The following is a 20,394-nucleotide window of genomic DNA, read 5'->3' as shown; positions in this document are numbered from 1 at the left end:
TATGTCCATCAAGTTCAACCAGGGAATTAAGGGGTAGGGGTGTGGCGCGATATTGGGGAAGGGATGAGATTTTATATTTCTTCATAAGCATTAATCTTATTTTGTCAATTAGGAACATTCAGCACCCACCCGCTATCAAGGCAGCTGCCTATCATGTCATGCCCTACCTGCACAGGTGTGCTGGCTACTCAAATGATCCAATTAAGGAGGCCATTTAGTCAGCAGCAGCAGAAGTCCTGTGCCTGGACGCTCCAACAGCGGCCAGACACAAGCAGAAGCAGCAGAAGCAGCAGCAGCAGCACCACCTTTTGTTTTTTGGCTGCAGCAGCAAGGCCCACAGGGCTGGCTAGCTGGCTAGCCAGCAAGCAGGTAGCAATGAAAGTAGGAATCTTTCTTTTTAACCCTGTAAGGGGGTGGTGCACTGTACCCGAAGATACTGCCATATCGGGTCAATGCATAGGGCGACGGAAGCAAGCTTCGAAATCGGCCCCCGTTCTCAAAAATCCATTTAATATATGGTCCCCAGATAGGGGACGTATCAGATATTAAACTGATAAGAACAGATTTTTTTTTTTTTTATCTAAAGCCGAGGAACGTGCTTTCGATTCACCCAAAGTGCAAGAAAAAGTGCAAACGTGTTACACTAAAAAAACGTGCACAAAGGATGCGGTCTATCGCAAGCCCTTCTCCGATAGGAGAGAGGCCCCCCAACAAACCTTACCCTTCACCTCCGGACCAAAAGGTACCTGCGAGGTTCCAGGTTCGATGTCCCTTTTCGCCGAAGCTACTAGGGGACCACAAATGCTCCCGGCATCCCCCTTGGCGTTAGCCAAGGTATCTGCCCGCAGAGCCGATTACGGTAGGTACCCTGCCAAAGCAGGAGTACCCGGGGTGTTTGCAGGGAGGTGCGGAACCTAATGGCCACACACACCTCCCCTAGACCGCCAGGAGGGACACCCAGAAGGGCTACCGCATCCTGACCAATCCTGTGAACACACAACACGCAAAAAGTGACACAGTGAGACAAAAAAGAAATAAATAAGTGAATGTGTGCAGATATACTGCCCGGACATCCGGCCGGATCTATAAAAATTTCTCTGATCCTAGCCAGAAGGCCGGGAATCAAGAGGTGAGTGCCACAAGGTGAAGAGATTATGGTGCCCGTGCTTCAACTCAGTGAGTCTATTCTCCCAGTGAGTTTCGGCACCTCGGGGTCACCACTCCCCGAGGCACAAAAGTACCTCGGCTCTAGACCCTCTCAGCCTCATGGCGAGACCCGGAGGGAACAGGTCACATCGGGGCAGCCGTCGAGCTGATTCCTCAGAACCAGCCCCGGAAAGCCCCGGTACACCTGCATCCTCCATGCAGCACCCATCCCCACCAGCATGAAAACTGATAAGAACAGATACTACACTTGATCTTAGCCAAAAGGCCGAGAAGCGATAACCGTGAAAGGGGGGCGGGCCCAACAAGGTCCCCTTCATGGGCACTATCACTGCTTGCTGTCAGGGAGGCTGCCAGACAATTTTCCATGCACACTCTGGGCTGGGGGGCAGTCAACCACCAGTACACACAGCAGAACCTAAACCCATACCATTATTGCTAAGCAGCAAGACAGGGGCCCATTGCACTCCCACGGGGCCTTTTTAAATGCAATCCATAACCCGGATTTGCCAGGAACCCTTCTTACTCCTCCTACTTGCATGTGACACTGGGCTTAGGATCTGCATAGGAAACACACACACAAGCACACACCTACCTTTGTTGCCTGCAGATGCCTCCTTGGCTGTCCCCAAACGGTATCAAACCAACACCCACGGGAAGCTGTAAGCATAGAGGACATGCCTGCACCCCATTGGACTTACCTGTGTGGGTTAAATCCGGGTTATTTGACAACCTATGGCGGTGATGGTTCTGCTCAGGCAGAGCAGTGCTGATGCTCCTCATAAAGCTGTCGCTGCTGTGAAGGTTCTAGGTGACATCACAAATCCCTATGGTTACATACACAACAAAGCTGGGTTGTTGTTGTTTACACTCTGCAAGGCCTGTGGAAGTCAGTGACATCATAGCACTGTAGTTCTGAGGGTTCTAGATGGATGCAACAATCTCCTGTTGCTTCTATGAAGGCCATAATAGACGACATCACCAAACAGCTCCATAGTCACATACACAGCAAAGGAGAGATGTTGTTTACACCTAGTGATGTCAGTGGTATTGAGTGACATCACAGCACAGTGCTAAGGCTCCTGGGCCTGGACACAGCAGCGGCTGCAATATCTCAACGGAGAATACGTTTATATATATGTGTGTGTGTGCGCGTATATATATATATATATATATATATATATATATATATATATATATATATTTCTCCGCCGAAATCACTTTTAAACCCATTTCCACCTTTTTTTCCCTTCTCTTCCTCTTACTTTTTTTCACGTTTTTTTACGTTTTTCTCCTTTTCGCCTCTTTTCTGGGCGTATTATTCTTCTTTTTCTTCTTTTTTTTCGTCTAATGCATACCCCATCAGTGCAGCAATGCTTATTCAATACCGCCAGCAGATGGAGACACTGGGGGATAATTTTCTAAGGATTTATACTGATTTTTCCTGTCTGAATTTGTCGCACAGAAAGTTGCAGGCCAAATATGTGTGACATTTCTGCGACTTTAGCTTCTAGAGCATTTTTACAACATTATACATAGGTGCTGAATACATAAAAAGCGACTGTTCAGCGACAGACAAGTCGCATCGGCTGAAAGTAGGCCAGAATGTCAGTCCATGTTGGAGCAGGTTTAGATACAGTCTAAAGTATAGATCTCAAAGTCTGTGCACAGAATTTAGCAAGGGCCTCGCACCTTCTGATGCATCAGGTAGGTGCACAATAGCATAGCCTAACCCTCTGTACTTTGGTCTATATTGATGCGGGACATAGACAGCCAGCTGATGACCAATCCATTAGTGCAATGGATGGCTGGAAGCATTTGTCTTTGCCTTTGCAATACCACAGAAGCAATGCATGGTCAATGTACAGCAATGACACACCTGTGTGAACAGCCAGGAGACCCCCCCCCCCCATGTTATGTTACATAGTTACATAGTTAGTACGGTCGAAAAAAGACATATGTCCATCAAGTTCAACCAGGAATTAAGGGGTAGGGGTGTGGCGCGATATTGGGGAAGGGATGAGATTTTATATTTCTTCATAAGCATTAATCTTATTTTGTCAATTAGGAACATTCAGCACCCACCCGCTATCAAGGCAGCTGCCTATCATGTCATGCCCTACCTGCACAGGTGTGCTGGCTACTCAAATGATCCAATTAAGGAGGCCATTTAGTCAGCAGCAGCAGAAGTCCTGTGCCTGGACGCTCCAACAGCGGCCAGACACAAGCAGAAGCAGCAGAAGCAGCAGCAGCAGCACCACCTTTTGTTTTTTGGCTGCAGCAGCAAGGCCCACAGGGCTGGCTAGCTGGCTAGCCAGCAAGCAGGTAGCAATGAAAGTAGGAATCTTTCTTTTTAACCCTGTAAGGGGGTGGTGCACTGTACCCGAAGATACTGCCATATCGGGTCAATGCATAGGGCGACGGAAGCAAGCTTCGAAATCGGCCCCCGTTCTCAAAAATCCATTTAATATATGGTCCCCAGATAGGGGACGTATCAGATATTAAACTGATAAGAACAGATACTACACTTGATCTTAGCCAAAAGGCCGAGAAGCGATAACCGTGAAAGGGGCGGGCCCAACAAGGTCCCCCTTCATGGGCACTATCACTGCTTGCTGTCAGGGAGGCTGCCAGACAATTTTCCATGCACACTCTGGGCTGGGGGGCAGTCAACCACCAGTACACACAGCAGAACCTAAACCCATACCATTATTGCTAAGCAGCAAGACAGGGGCCCATTGCACTCCCACGGGCCTTTTTAAATGCAATCCATAACCCGGATTTGCCAGGAACCCTTCTTACTCCTCCTACTTGCATGTGACACTGGGCTTAGGATCTGCATAGGAAACACACACACAAGCACACACCTACCTTTGTTGCCTGCAGATGCCTCCTTGGCTGTCCCCAAACGGTATCAAACCAACACCCACGGGAAGCTGTAAGCATAGAGGACATGCCTGCACCCCATTGGACTTACCTGTGTGGGTTAAATCCGGGTTATTTGACAACCTATGGCGGTGATGGTTCTGCTCAGGCAGAGCAGTGCTGATGCTCCTCATAAAGCTGTCGCTGCTGTGAAGGTTCTAGGTGACATCACAAATCCCTATGGTTACATACACAACAAAGCTGGGTTGTTGTTGTTTACACTCTGCAAGGCCTAAGTCAGTGACATCATAGCACTGTAGTTCTGAGGGTTCTAGATGGATGCAACAATCTCCTGTTGCTTCTATGAAGGCCATAATAGACGACATCACCAAACAGCTCCATAGTCACATACACAGCAAAGGAGAGATGTTGTTTACACCTAGTGATGTCAGTGGTATTGAGTGACATCACAGCACAGTGCTAAGGCTCCTGGGCCTGGACACAGCAGCGGCTGCAATATCTCAACGGAGAATACGTTTATATCTATGTGTGTGTGTGCGCGTATATATATATATATATATATATATATATATATATATATATATATATATATATATATATATATATTTCTCCGCCGAAATCACTTTTAAACCCATTTCCACCTTTTTTTCCCTTCTCTTCCTCTTACTTTTTTTTCACGTTTTTTTACGTTTTTCTCCTTTTCGCCTCTTTTCTGGGCGTATTATTCTTCTTTTTCTTCTTTTTTTTCGTCTAATGCATACCCCATCAGTGCAGCAATGCTTATTCAATACCGCCAGCAGATGGAGACACTGGGGGATAATTTTCTAAGGATTTATACTGATTTTTCCTGTCTGAATTTGTCGCACAGAAAGTTGCAGGCCAAATATGTGTGACATTTCTGCGACTTTAGCTTCTAGAGCATTTTTACAACATTATACATAGGTGCTGAATACATAAAAAGCGACTGTTCAGCGACAGACAAGTCGCATCGGCTGAAAGTAGGCCAGAATGTCAGTCCATGTTGGAGCAGGTTTAGATACAGTCTAAAGTATAGATCTCAAAGTCTGTGCACAGAATTTAGCAAGGGCCTCGCACCTTCTGATGCATCAGGTAGGTGCACAATAGCATAGCCTAACCCTCTGTACTTTGGTCTATATTGATGCGGGACATAGACAGCCAGCTGATGACCAATCCATTAGTGCAATGGATGGCTGGAAGCATTTGTCTTTGCCTTTGCAATACCACAGAAGCAATGCATGGTCAATGTACAGCAATGACACACCTGTGTGAACAGCCAGGAGACCCCCCCCCCCCCCCCCCCATGTTATGTTACATAGTTACATAGTTAGTACGGTCGAAAAAAGACATATGTCCATCAAGTTCAACCAGGGAATTAAGGGGTAGGGGTGTGGCGCGATATTGGGGAAGGGATGAGATTTTATATTTCTTCATAAGCATTAATCTTATTTTGTCAATTAGGAACATTCAGCACCCACCCGCTATCAAGGCAGCTGCCTATCATGTCATGCCCTACCTGCACAGGTGTGCTGGCTACTCAAATGATCCAATTAAGGAGGCCATTTAGTCAGCAGCAGCAGAAGTCCTGTGCCTGGACGCTCCAACAGCGGCCAGACACAAGCAGAAGCAGCAGAAGCAGCAGCAGCAGCACCACCTTTTGTTTTTTGGCTGCAGCAGCAAGGCCCACAGGGCTGGCTAGCTGGCTAGCCAGCAAGCAGGTAGCAATGAAAGTAGGAATCTTTCTTTTTAACCCTGTAAGGGGGTGGTGCACTGTACCCGAAGATACTGCCATATCGGGTCAATGCATAGGGCGACGGAAGCAAGCTTCGAAATCGGCCCCCGTTCTCAAAAATCCATTTAATATATGGTCCCCAGATAGGGGACGTATCAGATATTAAACTGATAAGAACAGATTTTTTTTTTAAGTTAGCCCTCAGAACTCAATCAGAGCTCCAAGATCTTATATGGACTCGATTGTTTTGTTCATCATCAGGTAACAGTTTTATTTATTCCTAAAATAAAAAAGACAAATTGAAATAAAATATTATAACAACAATAAAAATAATAAACATTCCAAAATTATAACAAATTCATTCCCTTTCTCCGGGCGTAAACTGCCAAGTAATCAATTAAACCATAGCTTAAGCTTCCTTTTTCCATTTCCCTTTTTACTGGGATGGCTAACCAGGCCGGTATTTTATAAGTTACCATAAATCGATCCACGTCAAGGCGAAAAGAATCATAAACTTTGTTTCTTACTGCAGGCAACTGGGCTTTAAAGGTGGATAATAGATTATCCAGGTCCTGTAAGAACAATTCTCTTTCCTCATCTGGAGCTCTCTCCAAAATAGTTTGGAAAGACCCTGAATATCCTCTTAAATTTCTCACCGGCTCTTCATTTTTCTTTTTACTCTTATGCTCTCCAATGTTCTTTTCTTCTACTATCATCTCTTTTCCAACAATTTTTGGCTCTTGGGTTACCACAGATCTTTTAATTTCTGGCTCTTGTTCAGAAACTTCTTCTTCTCTTTTCTTCTTCCTCTTTGGACAGTTCACATACATGTGACCAATTTTGTTACATAAATTACATTTACTTTTTTGGCTACAGGATTCAATTTCATGACCTTCTTTTTGGCATTTTTGGCACCACATTGAGGTGCACTCTTCCTTTAAATGGCCATATTTCTTGCATTTTCTACAGAAATTCTGCATACCTGCAAAAAACATATCTCCATTGATAACCCCTATTTTAAAACGGGCAGGGGGATAAAGAACTCTTCCATCTGCGTCTTCCTTGAACTTTACTTTAAATCTCCACTTTGTTGTCCAGACTCCATACTGATTATAAATTTTGCCAAGTGGCGCAATTTCCTCACAAAATTGGGTCAAAAGAATTATAATATCCTCCTCAGGGACGTAAGGACTATACATCCTCACCGTTAAAATTCTTTCTCTCCTGGGAAAGTGGGGAATGACTTCCACGCCCTCCCACACTGGATCAGACTTGATTGTCTCAAATTTCTTCCAAAATAAATCATAATCCTCTTCGGAAACCAAAATAACATCAAAGCACCCTTTCTTTGGAAATTCCAACATGGAAAGGATTTGTGTCTTTGCAATTTCCAAAACTCCAAAAAGAATTTCCTCCATTACAAAGGAAAGTCCTCTTCTTTTCTTCTCAAGGTCTTTCAGCAGGATCCGGACCCCATTCTTGATCTTCCCAAAAAAAGGAACCTCCTCTCCAGCAGATTGAGAGGTGTCCATGATCTCTTCCATCTTCAATAGGCGTGTCCAGGCAGGGACAGAAAAACACTCCCCCACCAAAGAGTGGGCAGTGAAGGGTGATCGCCTCCCGTTGTCTGGGGACTAAGCCGGCTCCCTAATAGCAGCAGGGGGGTGAAGTCCCTCCGTTAAGAAGGACGATCCCCCCAGGCCAAGGAGCCGGGTACCCCAGACACCCTCTGACCAGACCAAGTGAGCAGATACTACACTTGATCTTAGCCAAAAGGCCGAGAAGCGATAACCGTGAAAGGGGCGGGCCCAACAAGGTCCCCTTCATGGGCACTATCACTGCTTGCTGTCAGGGAGGCTGCCAGACAATTTTCCATGCACACTCTGGGCTGGGGGGCAGTCAACCACCAGTACACACAGCAGAACCTAAACCCATACCATTATTGCTAAGCAGCAAGACAGGGGCCCATTGCACTCCCACGGGGCCTTTTTAAATGCAATCCATAACCCGGATTTGCCAGGAACCCTTCTTACTCCTCCTACTTGCATGTGACACTGGGCTTAGGATCTGCATAGGAAACACACACACAAGCACACACCTACCTTTGTTGCCTGCAGATGCCTCCTTGGCTGTCCCCAAACGGTATCAAACCAACACCCACGGGAAGCTGTAAGCATAGAGGACATGCCTGCACCCCATTGGACTTACCTGTGTGGGTTAAATCCGGGTTATTTGACAACCTATGGCGGTGATGGTTCTGCTCAGGCAGAGCAGTGCTGATGCTCCTCATAAAGCTGTCGCTGCTGTGAAGGTTCTAGGTGACATCACAAATCCCTATGGTTACATACACAACAAAGCTGGGTTGTTGTTGTTTACACTCTGCAAGGCCTGTGGAAGTCAGTGACATCATAGCACTGTAGTTCTGAGGGTTCTAGATGGATGCAACAATCTCCTGTTGCTTCTATGAAGGCCATAATAGACGACATCACCAAACAGCTCCATAGTCACATACACAGCAAAGGAGAGATGTTGTTTACACCTAGTGATGTCAGTGGTATTGAGTGACATCACAGCACAGTGCTAAGGCTCCTGGGCCTGGACACAGCAGCGGCTGCAATATCTCAACGGAGAATACGTTTATATCTATGTGTGTGTGTGCGCGTATATATATATATATATATATATATATATATATATATATATATATATATATATATATATATTTCTCCGCCGAAATCACTTTTAAACCCATTTCCACCTTTTTTTCCCTTCTCTTCCTCTTACTTTTTTTTCACGTTTTTTTACGTTTTTCTCCTTTTCGCCTCTTTTCTGGGCGTATTATTCTTCTTTTTCTTCTTTTTTTTCGTCTAATGCATACCCCATCAGTGCAGCAATGCTTATTCAATACCGCCAGCAGATGGAGACACTGGGGGATAATTTTCTAAGGATTTATACTGATTTTTCCTGTCTGAATTTGTCGCACAGAAAGTTGCAGGCCAAATATGTGTGACATTTCTGCGACTTTAGCTTCTAGAGCATTTTTACAACATTATACATAGGTGCTGAATACATAAAAAGCGACTGTTCAGCGACAGACAAGTCGCATCGGCTGAAAGTAGGCCAGAATGTCAGTCCATGTTGGAGCAGGTTTAGATACAGTCTAAAGTATAGATCTCAAAGTCTGTGCACAGAATTTAGCAAGGGCCTCGCACCTTCTGATGCATCAGGTAGGTGCACAATAGCATAGCCTAACCCTCTGTACTTTGGTCTATATTGATGCGGGACATAGACAGCCAGCTGATGACCAATCCATTAGTGCAATGGATGGCTGGAAGCATTTGTCTTTGCCTTTGCAATACCACAGAAGCAATGCATGGTCAATGTACAGCAATGACACACCTGTGTGAACAGCCAGGAGACCCCCCCCCCCCCCCCCCCATGTTATGTTACATAGTTACATAGTTAGTACGGTCGAAAAAAGACATATGTCCATCAAGTTCAACCAGGGAATTAAGGGGTAGGGGTGTGGCGCGATATTGGGGAAGGGATGAGATTTTATATTTCTTCATAAGCATTAATCTTATTTTGTCAATTAGGAACATTCAGCACCCACCCGCTATCAAGGCAGCTGCCTATCATGTCATGCCCTACCTGCACAGGTGTGCTGGCTACTCAAATGATCCAATTAAGGAGGCCATTTAGTCAGCAGCAGCAGAAGTCCTGTGCCTGGACGCTCCAACAGCGGCCAGACACAAGCAGAAGCAGCAGAAGCAGCAGCAGCAGCACCACCTTTTGTTTTTTGGCTGCAGCAGCAAGGCCCACAGGGCTGGCTAGCTGGCTAGCCAGCAAGCAGGTAGCAATGAAAGTAGGAATCTTTCTTTTTAACCCTGTAAGGGGGTGGTGCACTGTACCCGAAGATACTGCCATATCGGGTCAATGCATAGGGCGACGGAAGCAAGCTTCGAAATCGGCCCCCGTTCTCAAAAATCCATTTAATATATGGTCCCCAGATAGGGGACGTATCAGATATTAAACTGATAAGAACAGATACTACACTTGATCTTAGCCAAAAGGCCGAGAAGCGATAACCGTGAAAGGGGCGGGCCCAACAAGGTCCCCTTCATGGGCACTATCACTGCTTGCTGTCAGGGAGGCTGCCAGACAATTTTCCATGCACACTCTGGGCTGGGGGGCAGTCAACCACCAGTACACACAGCAGAACCTAAACCCATACCATTATTGCTAAGCAGCAAGACAGGGGCCCATTGCACTCCCACGGGGCCTTTTTAAATGCAATCCATAACCCGGATTTGCCAGGAACCCTTCTTACTCCTCCTACTTGCATGTGACACTGGGCTTAGGATCTGCATAGGAAACACACACACAAGCACACACCTACCTTTGTTGCCTGCAGATGCCTCCTTGGCTGTCCCCAAACGGTATCAAACCAACACCCACGGGAAGCTGTAAGCATAGAGGACATGCCTGCACCCCATTGGACTTACCTGTGTGGGTTAAATCCGGGTTATTTGACAACCTATGGCGGTGATGGTTCTGCTCAGGCAGAGCAGTGCTGATGCTCCTCATAAAGCTGTCGCTGCTGTGAAGGTTCTAGGTGACATCACAAATCCCTATGGTTACATACACAACAAAGCTGGGTTGTTGTTGTTTACACTCTGCAAGGCCTGTGGAAGTCAGTGACATCATAGCACTGTAGTTCTGAGGGTTCTAGATGGATGCAACAATCTCCTGTTGCTTCTATGAAGGCCATAATAGACGACATCACCAAACAGCTCCATAGTCACATACACAGCAAAGGAGAGATGTTGTTTACACCTAGTGATGTCAGTGGTATTGAGTGACATCACAGCACAGTGCTAAGGCTCCTGGGCCTGGACACAGCAGCGGCTGCAATATCTCAACGGAGAATACGTTTATATATATGTGTGTGTGTGCGCGTATATATATATATATATATATATATATATATATATATATATATTTCTCCGCCGAAATCACTTTTAAACCCATTTCCACCTTTTTTTCCCTTCTCTTCCTCTTACTTTTTTTTCACGTTTTTTTACGTTTTTCTCCTTTTCGCCTCTTTTCTGGGCGTATTCTTCTTCTTTTTCTTCTTTTTTTTCGTCTAATGCATACCCCATCAGTGCAGCAATGCTTATTCAATACCGCCAGCAGATGGAGACACTGGGGGATAATTTTCTAAGGATTTATACTGATTTTTCCTGTCTGAATTTGTCGCACAGAAAGTTGCAGGCCAAATATGTGTGACATTTCTGCGACTTTAGCTTCTAGAGCATTTTTACAACATTATACATAGGTGCTGAATACATAAAAAGCGACTGTTCAGCGACAGACAAGTCGCATCGGCTGAAAGTAGGCCAGAATGTCAGTCCATGTTGGAGCAGGTTTAGATACAGTCTAAAGTATAGATCTCAAAGTCTGTGCACAGAATTTAGCAAGGGCCTCGCACCTTCTGATGCATCAGGTAGGTGCACAATAGCATAGCCTAACCCTCTGTACTTTGGTCTATATTGATGCGGGACATAGACAGCCAGCTGATGACCAATCCATTAGTGCAATGGATGGCTGGAAGCATTTGTCTTTGCCTTTGCAATACCACAGAAGCAATGCATGGTCAATGTACAGCAATGACACACCTGTGTGAACAGCCAGGAGACCCCCCCCCCCCCCCCCATGTTATGTTACATAGTTACATAGTTAGTACGGTCGAAAAAAGACATATGTCCATCAAGTTCAACCAGGGAATTAAGGGGTAGGGGTGTGGCGCGATATTGGGGAAGGGATGAGATTTTATATTTCTTCATAAGCATTAATCTTATTTTGTCAATTAGGAACATTCAGCACCCACCCGCTATCAAGGCAGCTGCCTATCATGTCATGCCCTACCTGCACAGGTGTGCTGGCTACTCAAATGATCCAATTAAGGAGGCCATTTAGTCAGCAGCAGCAGAAGTCCTGTGCCTGGACGCTCCAACAGCGGCCAGACACAAGCAGAAGCAGCAGAAGCAGCAGCAGCAGCACCACCTTTTGTTTTTTGGCTGCAGCAGCAAGGCCCACAGGGCTGGCTAGCTGGCTAGCCAGCAAGCAGGTAGCAATGAAAGTAGGAATCTTTCTTTTTAACCCTGTAAGGGGGTGGTGCACTGTACCCGAAGATACTGCCATATCGGGTCAATGCATAGGGCGACGGAAGCAAGCTTCGAAATCGGCCCCCGTTCTCAAAAATCCATTTAATATATGGTCCCCAGATAGGGGACGTATCAGATATTAAACTGATAAGAACAGATACTACACTTGATCTTAGCCAAAAGGCCGAGAAGCGATAACCGTGAAAGGGGCGGGCCCAACAAGGTCCCCTTCATGGGCACTATCACTGCTTGCTGTCAGGGAGGCTGCCAGACAATTTTCCATGCACACTCTGGGCTGGGGGGCAGTCAACCACCAGTACACACAGCAGAACCTAAACCCATACCATTATTGCTAAGCAGCAAGACAGGGGCCCATTGCACTCCCACGGGGCCTTTTTAAATGCAATCCATAACCCGGATTTGCCAGGAACCCTTCTTACTCCTCCTACTTGCATGTGACACTGGGCTTAGGATCTGCATAGGAAACACACACACAAGCACACACCTACCTTTGTTGCCTGCAGATGCCTCCTTGGCTGTCCCCAAACGGTATCAAACCAACACCCACGGGAAGCTGTAAGCATAGAGGACATGCCTGCACCCCATTGGACTTACCTGTGTGGGTTAAATCCGGGTTATTTGACAACCTATGGCGGTGATGGTTCTGCTCAGGCAGAGCAGTGCTGATGCTCCTCATAAAGCTGTCGCTGCTGTGAAGGTTCTAGGTGACATCACAAATCCCTATGGTTACATACACAACAAAGCTGGGTTGTTGTTGTTTACACTCTGCAAGGCCTGTGGAAGTCAGTGACATCATAGCACTGTAGTTCTGAGGGTTCTAGATGGATGCAACAATCTCCTGTTGCTTCTATGAAGGCCATAATAGACGACATCACCAAACAGCTCCATAGTCACATACACAGCAAAGGAGAGATGTTGTTTACACCTAGTGATGTCAGTGGTATTGAGTGACATCACAGCACAGTGCTAAGGCTCCTGGGCCTGGACACAGCAGCGGCTGCAATATCTCAACGGAGAATACGTTTATATATATGTGTGTGTGTGCGCGTATATATATATATATATATATATATATATATATATATATTTCTCCGCCGAAATCACTTTTAAACCCATTTCCACCTTTTTTTCCCTTCTCTTCCTCTTACTTTTTTTTCACGTTTTTTTACGTTTTTCTCCTTTTCGCCTCTTTTCTGGGCGTATTATTCTTCTTTTTCTTCTTTTTTTTCGTCTAATGCATACCCCATCAGTGCAGCAATGCTTATTCAATACCGCCAGCAGATGGAGACACTGGGGGATAATTTTCTAAGGATTTATACTGATTTTTCCTGTCTGAATTTGTCGCACAGAAAGTTGCAGGCCAAATATGTGTGACATTTCTGCGACTTTAGCTTCTAGAGCATTTTTACAACATTATACATAGGTGCTGAATACATAAAAAGCGACTGTTCAGCGACAGACAAGTCGCATCGGCTGAAAGTAGGCCAGAATGTCAGTCCATGTTGGAGCAGGTTTAGATACAGTCTAAAGTATAGATCTCAAAGTCTGTGCACAGAATTTAGCAAGGGCCTCGCACCTTCTGATGCATCAGGTAGGTGCACAATAGCATAGCCTAACCCTCTGTACTTTGGTCTATATTGATGCGGGACATAGACAGCCAGCTGATGACCAATCCATTAGTGCAATGGATGGCTGGAAGCATTTGTCTTTGCCTTTGCAATACCACAGAAGCAATGCATGGTCAATGTACAGCAATGACACACCTGTGTGAACAGCCAGGAGACCCCCCCCCCCCCCCCCATGTTATGTTACATAGTTACATAGTTAGTACGGTCGAAAAAAGACATATGTCCATCAAGTTCAACCAGGGAATTAAGGGGTAGGGGTGTGGCGCGATATTGGGGAAGGGATGAGATTTTATATTTCTTCATAAGCATTAATCTTATTTTGTCAATTAGGAACATTCAGCACCCACCCGCTATCAAGGCAGCTGCCTATCATGTCATGCCCTACCTGCACAGGTGTGCTGGCTACTCAAATGATCCAATTAAGGAGGCCATTTAGTCAGCAGCAGCAGAAGTCCTGTGCCTGGACGCTCCAACAGCGGCCAGACACAAGCAGAAGCAGCAGAAGCAGCAGCAGCAGCACCACCTTTTGTTTTTTGGCTGCAGCAGCAAGGCCCACAGGGCTGGCTAGCTGGCTAGCCAGCAAGCAGGTAGCAATGAAAGTAGGAATCTTTCTTTTTAACCCTGTAAGGGGGTGGTGCACTGTACCCGAAGATACTGCCATATCGGGTCAATGCATAGGGCGACGGAAGCAAGCTTCGAAATCGGCCCCCGTTCTCAAAAATCCATTTAATATATGGTCCCCAGATAGGGGACGTATCAGATATTAAACTGATAAGAACAGATACTACACTTGATCTTAGCCAAAAGGCCGAGAAGCGATAACCGTGAAAGGGGCGGGCCCAACAAGGTCCCCTTCATGGGCACTATCACTGCTTGCTGTCAGGGAGGCTGCCAGACAATTTTCCATGCACACTCTGGGCTGGGGGGCAGTCAACCACCAGTACACACAGCAGAACCTAAACCCATACCATTATTGCTAAGCAGCAAGACAGGGGCCCATTGCACTCCCACGGGGCCTTTTTAAATGCAATCCATAACCCGGATTTGCCAGGAACCCTTCTTACTCCTCCTACTTGCATGTGACACTGGGCTTAGGATCTGCATAGGAAACACACACACAAGCACACACCTACCTTTGTTGCCTGCAGATGCCTCCTTGGCTGTCCCCAAACGGTATCAAACCAACACCCACGGGAAGCTGTAAGCATAGAGGACATGCCTGCACCCCATTGGACTTACCTGTGTGGGTTAAATCCGGGTTATTTGACAACCTATGGCGGTGATGGTTCTGCTCAGGCAGAGCAGTGCTGATGCTCCTCATAAAGCTGTCGCTGCTGTGAAGGTTCTAGGTGACATCACAAATCCCTATGGTTACATACACAACAAAGCTGGGTTGTTGTTGTTTACACTCTGCAAGGCCTGTGGAAGTCAGTGACATCATAGCACTGTAGTTCTGAGGGTTCTAGATGGATGCAACAATCTCCTGTTGCTTCTATGAAGGCCATAATAGACGACATCACCAAACAGCTCCATAGTCACATACACAGCAAAGGAGAGATGTTGTTTACACCTAGTGATGTCAGTGGTATTGAGTGACATCACAGCACAGTGCTAAGGCTCCTGGGCCTGGACACAGCAGCGGCTGCAATATCTCAACGGAGAATACGTTTATATATATGTGTGTGTGTGCGCGTATATATATATATATATATATATATATATATATATATATATATATATTTCTCCGCCGAAATCACTTTTAAACCCATTTCCACCTTTTTTTCCCTTCTCTTCCTCTTACTTTTTTTTCACGTTTTTTTACGTTTTTCTCCTTTTCGCCTCTTTTCTGGGCGTATTATTCTTCTTTTTCTTCTTTTTTTTCGTCTAATGCATACCCCATCAGTGCAGCAATGCTTATTCAATACCGCCAGCAGATGGAGACACTGGGGGATAATTTTCTAAGGATTTATACTGATTTTTCCTGTCTGAATTTGTCGCACAGAAAGTTGCAGGCCAAATATGTGTGACATTTCTGCGACTTTAGCTTCTAGAGCATTTTTACAACATTATACATAGGTGCTGAATACATAAAAAGCGACTGTTCAGCGACAGACAAGTCGCATCGGCTGAAAGTAGGCCAGAATGTCAGTCCATGTTGGAGCAGGTTTAGATACAGTCTAAAGTATAGATCTCAAAGTCTGTGCACAGAATTTAGCAAGGGCCTCGCACCTTCTGATGCATCAGGTAGGTGCACAATAGCATAGCCTAACCCTCTGTACTTTGGTCTATATTGATGCGGGACATAGACAGCCAGCTGATGACCAATCCATTAGTGCAATGGATGGCTGGAAGCATTTGTCTTTGCCTTTGCAATACCACAGAAGCAATGCATGGTCAATGTACAGCAATGACACACCTGTGTGAACAGCCAGGAGACCCCCCCCCCCCATGTTATGTTACATAGTTACATAGTTAGTACGGTCGAAAAAAGACATATGTCCATCAAGTTCAACCAGGGAATTAAGGGGTAGGGGTGTGGCGCGATATTGGGGAAGGGATGAGATTTTATATTTCTTCATAAGCATTAATCTTATTTTGTCAATTAGGAACATTCAGCACCCACCCGCTATCAAGGCAGCTGCCTATCATGTCATGCCCTACCTGCACAGGTGTGCTGGCTACTCAAATGATCCAATTAAGGAGGCCATTTAGTCAGCAGCAGCAGAAGTCCTGTGCCTGGACGCTCCAACAGCGGCCAGACACAAGCAGAAGCAGCAGAAGCAGCAGCAGCAGCACCACCTTTTGTTTTTTGGCTGCAGCAGCAAGGCCCACAGGGCTGGCTAGCTGGCTAGCCAGCAAGCAGGTAGCAATGAAAGTAGGAATCTTTCTTTTTAACCCTGTAAGGGGGTGGTGCACTGTACCCGAAGATACTGCCATATCGGGTCAATGCATAGGGCGACGGAAGCAAGCTTCGAAATCGGCCCCCGTTCTCAAAAATCCATTTAATATATGGTCCCCAGATAGGGGACGTATCAGATATTAAACTGATAAGAACAGATACTACACTTGATCTTAGCCAAAAGGCCGAGAAGCGATAACCGTGAAAGGGGCGGGCCCAACAAGGTCCCCTTCATGGGCACTATCACTGCTTGCTGTCAGGGAGGCTGCCAGACAATTTTCCATGCACACTCTGGGCTGGGGGGCAGTCAACCACCAGTACACACAGCAGAACCTAAACCCATACCATTATTGCTAAGCAGCAAGACAGGGGCCCATTGCACTCCCACGGGGCCTTTTTAAATGCAATCCATAACCCGGATTTGCCAGGAACCCTTCTTACTCCTCCTACTTGCATGTGACACTGGGCTTAGGATCTGCATAGGAAACACACACACAAGCACACACCTACCTTTGTTGCCTGCAGATGCCTCCTTGGCTGTCCCCAAACGGTATCAAACCAACACCCACGGGAAGCTGTAAGCATAGAGGACATGCCTGCACCCCATTGGACTTACCTGTGTGGGTTAAATCCGGGTTATTTGACAACCTATGGCGGTGATGGTTCTGCTCAGGCAGAGCAGTGCTGATGCTCCTCATAAAGCTGTCGCTGCTGTGAAGGTTCTAGGTGACATCACAAATCCCTATGGTTACATACACAACAAAGCTGGGTTGTTGTTGTTTACACTCTGCAAGGCCTGTGGAAGTGAGTGACATCATAGCACTGTAGTTCTGAGGGTTCTAGATGGATGCAACAATCTCCTGTTGCTTCTATGAAGGCCATAATAGACGACATCACCAAACAGCTCCATAGTCACATACACAGCAAAGGAGAGATGTTGTTTACACCTAGTGATGTCAGTGGTATTGAGTGACATCACAGCACAGTGCTAAGGCTCCTGGGCCTGGACACAGCAGCGGCTGCAATATCTCAACGGAGAATACGTTTATATATATGTGTGTGTGTGCGCGTATATATATATATATATATATATATATATATATATATATATATATATATATATATTTCTCCGCCGAAATCACTTTTAAACCCATTTCCACCTTTTTTTCCCTTCTCTTCCTCTTACTTTTTTTTCACGTTTTTTTACGTTTTTCTCCTTTTCGCCTCTTTTCTGGGCGTATTATTCTTCTTTTTCTTCTTTTTTTTCGTCTAATGCATACCCCATCAGTGCAGCAATGCTTATTCAATACCGCCAGCAGATGGAGACACTGGGGGATAATTTTCTAAGGATTTATACTGATTTTTCCTGTCTGAATTTGTCGCACAGAAAGTTGCAGGCCAAATATGTGTGACATTTCTGCGACTTTAGCTTCTAGAGCATTTTTACAACATTATACATAGGTGCTGAATACATAAAAAGCGACTGTTCAGCGACAGACAAGTCGCATCGGCTGAAAGTAGGCCAGAATGTCAGTCCATGTTGGAGCAGGTTTAGATACAGTCTAAAGTATAGATCTCAAAGTCTGTGCACAGAATTTAGCAAGGGCCTCGCACCTTCTGATGCATCAGGTAGGTGCACAATAGCATAGCCTAACCCTCTGTACTTTGGTCTATATTGATGCGGGACATAGACAGCCAGCTGATGACCAATCCATTAGTGCAATGGATGGCTGGAAGCATTTGTCTTTGCCTTTGCAATACCACAGAAGCAATGCATGGTCAATGTACAGCAATGACACACCTGTGTGAACAGCCAGGAGACCCCCCCCCCCATGTTATGTTACATAGTTACATAGTTAGTACGGTCGAAAAAAGACATATGTCCATCAAGTTCAACCAGGGAATTAAGGGGTAGGGGTGTGGCGCGATATTGGGGAAGGGATGAGATTTTATATTTCTTCATAAGCATTAATCTTATTTTGTCAATTAGGAACATTCAGCACCCACCCGCTATCAAGGCAGCTGCCTATCATGTCATGCCCTACCTGCACAGGTGTGCTGGCTACTCAAATGATCCAATTAAGGAGGCCATTTAGTCAGCAGCAGCAGAAGTCCTGTGCCTGGACGCTCCAACAGCGGCCAGACACAAGCAGAAGCAGCAGAAGCAGCAGCAGCAGCACCACCTTTTGTTTTTTGGCTGCAGCAGCAAGGCCCACAGGGCTGGCTAGCTGGCTAGCCAGCAAGCAGGTAGCAATGAAAGTAGGAATCTTTCTTTTTAACCCTGTAAGGGGGTGGTGCACTGTACCCGAAGATACTGCCATATCGGGTCAATGCATAGGGCGACGGAAGCAAGCTTCGAAATCGGCCCCCGTTCTCAAAAATCCATTTAATATATGGTCCCCAGATAGGGGACGTATCAGATATTAAACTGATAAGAACAGATACTACACTTGATCTTAGCCAAAAGGCCGAGAAGCGATAACCGTGAAAGGGGCGGGCCCAACAAGGTCCCCTTCATGGGCACTATCACTGCTTGCTGTCAGGGAGGCTGCCAGACAATTTTCCATGCACACTCTGGGCTGGGGGGCAGTCAACCACCAGTACACACAGCAGAACCTAAACCCATACCATTATTGCTAAGCAGCAAGACAGGGGCCCATTGCACTCCCACGGGGCCTTTTTAAATGCAATCCATAACCCGGATTTGCCAGGAACCCTTCTTACTCCTCCTACTTGCATGTGACACTGGGCTTAGGATCTGCATAGGAAACACACACACAAGCACACACCTACCTTTGTTGCCTGCAGATGCCTCCTTGGCTGTCCCCAAACGGTATCAAACCAACACCCACGGGAAGCTGTAAGCATAGAGGACATGCCTGCACCCCATTGGACTTACCTGTGTGGGTTAAATCCGGGTTATTTGACAACCTATGGCGGTGATGGTTCTGCTCAGGCAGAGCAGTGCTGATGCTCCTCATAAAGCTGTCGCTGCTGTGAAGGTTCTAGGTGACATCACAAATCCCTATGGTTACATACACAACAAAGCTGGGTTGTTGTTGTTTACACTCTGCAAGGCCTGTGGAAGTCAGTGACATCATAGCACTGTAGTTCTGAGGGTTCTAGATGGATGCAACAATCTCCTGTTGCTTCTATGAAGGCCATAATAGACGACATCACCAAACAGCTCCATAGTCACATACACAGCAAAGGAGAGATGTTGTTTACACCTAGTGATGTCAGTGGTATTGAGTGACATCACAGCACAGTGCTAAGGCTCCTGGGCCTGGACACAGCAGCGGCTGCAATATCTCAACGGAGAATACGTTTATATATATGTGTGTGTGTGCGCGTATATATATATATATATATATATATATATATATATATATATATATATATTTCTCCGCCGAAATCACTTTTAAACCCATTTCCACCTTTTTTTCCCTTCTCTTCCTCTTACTTTTTTTTCACGTTTTTTTACGTTTTTCTCCTTTTCGCCTCTTTTCTGGGCGTATTATTCTTCTTTTTCTTCTTTTTTTTCGTCTAATGCATACCCCATCAGTGCAGCAATGCTTATTCAATACCGCCAGCAGATGGAGACACTGGGGGATAATTTTCTAAGGATTTATACTGATTTTTCCTGTCTGAATTTGTCGCACAGAAAGTTGCAGGCCAAATATGTGTGACATTTCTGCGACTTTAGCTTCTAGAGCATTTTTACAACATTATACATAGGTGCTGAATACATAAAAAGCGACTGTTCAGCGACAGACAAGTCGCATCGGCTGAAAGTAGGCCAGAATGTCAGTCCATGTTGGAGCAGGTTTAGATACAGTCTAAAGTATAGATCTCAAAGTCTGTGCACAGAATTTAGCA

The 20,394-nt window shown here is 45.7% G+C and overlaps 7 non-coding genes and 3 pseudogenes across 7 annotated transcripts; all 10 read right to left on the bottom strand.

Moving 5' to 3' along the window:
* Window positions 1–411: 411 nt before the first annotated feature.
* Window positions 412–591, bottom strand: LOC130322834 (U2 spliceosomal RNA; annotated as a pseudogene).
* Window positions 592–1,284: 693 nt separating this feature from the next.
* Window positions 1,285–1,444, bottom strand: LOC130322848 (U2 spliceosomal RNA; annotated as a pseudogene).
* Window positions 1,445–3,531: 2,087 nt separating this feature from the next.
* Window positions 3,532–3,722, bottom strand: LOC130322815 (U2 spliceosomal RNA). Its single transcript, XR_008868256.1, has one exon. It is a non-coding gene; the product is annotated as a U2 spliceosomal RNA (small nuclear RNA).
* A 2,106-nt stretch (window positions 3,723–5,828) lies between these two features.
* On the bottom strand, window positions 5,829–6,013 carry LOC130322833 (U2 spliceosomal RNA). Its single transcript, XR_008868271.1, has one exon. It is a non-coding gene; the product is annotated as a U2 spliceosomal RNA (small nuclear RNA).
* A 1,439-nt stretch (window positions 6,014–7,452) lies between these two features.
* On the bottom strand, window positions 7,453–7,589 carry LOC130322849 (U2 spliceosomal RNA; annotated as a pseudogene).
* Window positions 7,590–9,695: 2,106 nt separating this feature from the next.
* Window positions 9,696–9,886, bottom strand: LOC130322814 (U2 spliceosomal RNA). Its single transcript, XR_008868255.1, has one exon. It is a non-coding gene; the product is annotated as a U2 spliceosomal RNA (small nuclear RNA).
* A 2,086-nt stretch (window positions 9,887–11,972) lies between these two features.
* Window positions 11,973–12,163, bottom strand: LOC130322813 (U2 spliceosomal RNA). The gene has a single exon (XR_008868254.1). It is a non-coding gene; the product is annotated as a U2 spliceosomal RNA (small nuclear RNA).
* A 2,082-nt stretch (window positions 12,164–14,245) lies between these two features.
* Window positions 14,246–14,436, bottom strand: LOC130322812 (U2 spliceosomal RNA). The gene has a single exon (XR_008868253.1). It is a non-coding gene; the product is annotated as a U2 spliceosomal RNA (small nuclear RNA).
* Window positions 14,437–16,521: 2,085 nt separating this feature from the next.
* Window positions 16,522–16,712, bottom strand: LOC130322811 (U2 spliceosomal RNA). The gene has a single exon (XR_008868252.1). It is a non-coding gene; the product is annotated as a U2 spliceosomal RNA (small nuclear RNA).
* A 2,092-nt stretch (window positions 16,713–18,804) lies between these two features.
* On the bottom strand, window positions 18,805–18,995 carry LOC130322809 (U2 spliceosomal RNA). Its single transcript, XR_008868250.1, has one exon. It is a non-coding gene; the product is annotated as a U2 spliceosomal RNA (small nuclear RNA).
* Window positions 18,996–20,394: the final 1,399 nt, after the last annotated feature.

This window comes from Hyla sarda, unplaced genomic scaffold (genome assembly GCF_029499605.1).
Source record: "Hyla sarda isolate aHylSar1 unplaced genomic scaffold, aHylSar1.hap1 scaffold_238, whole genome shotgun sequence".
Classification (NCBI taxonomy): Eukaryota; Metazoa; Chordata; class Amphibia; order Anura; family Hylidae; genus Hyla; species Hyla sarda.
Note: the sequence above shows the minus strand (reverse complement) of the source record. Positions and strands in the feature narration are given on the sequence as shown.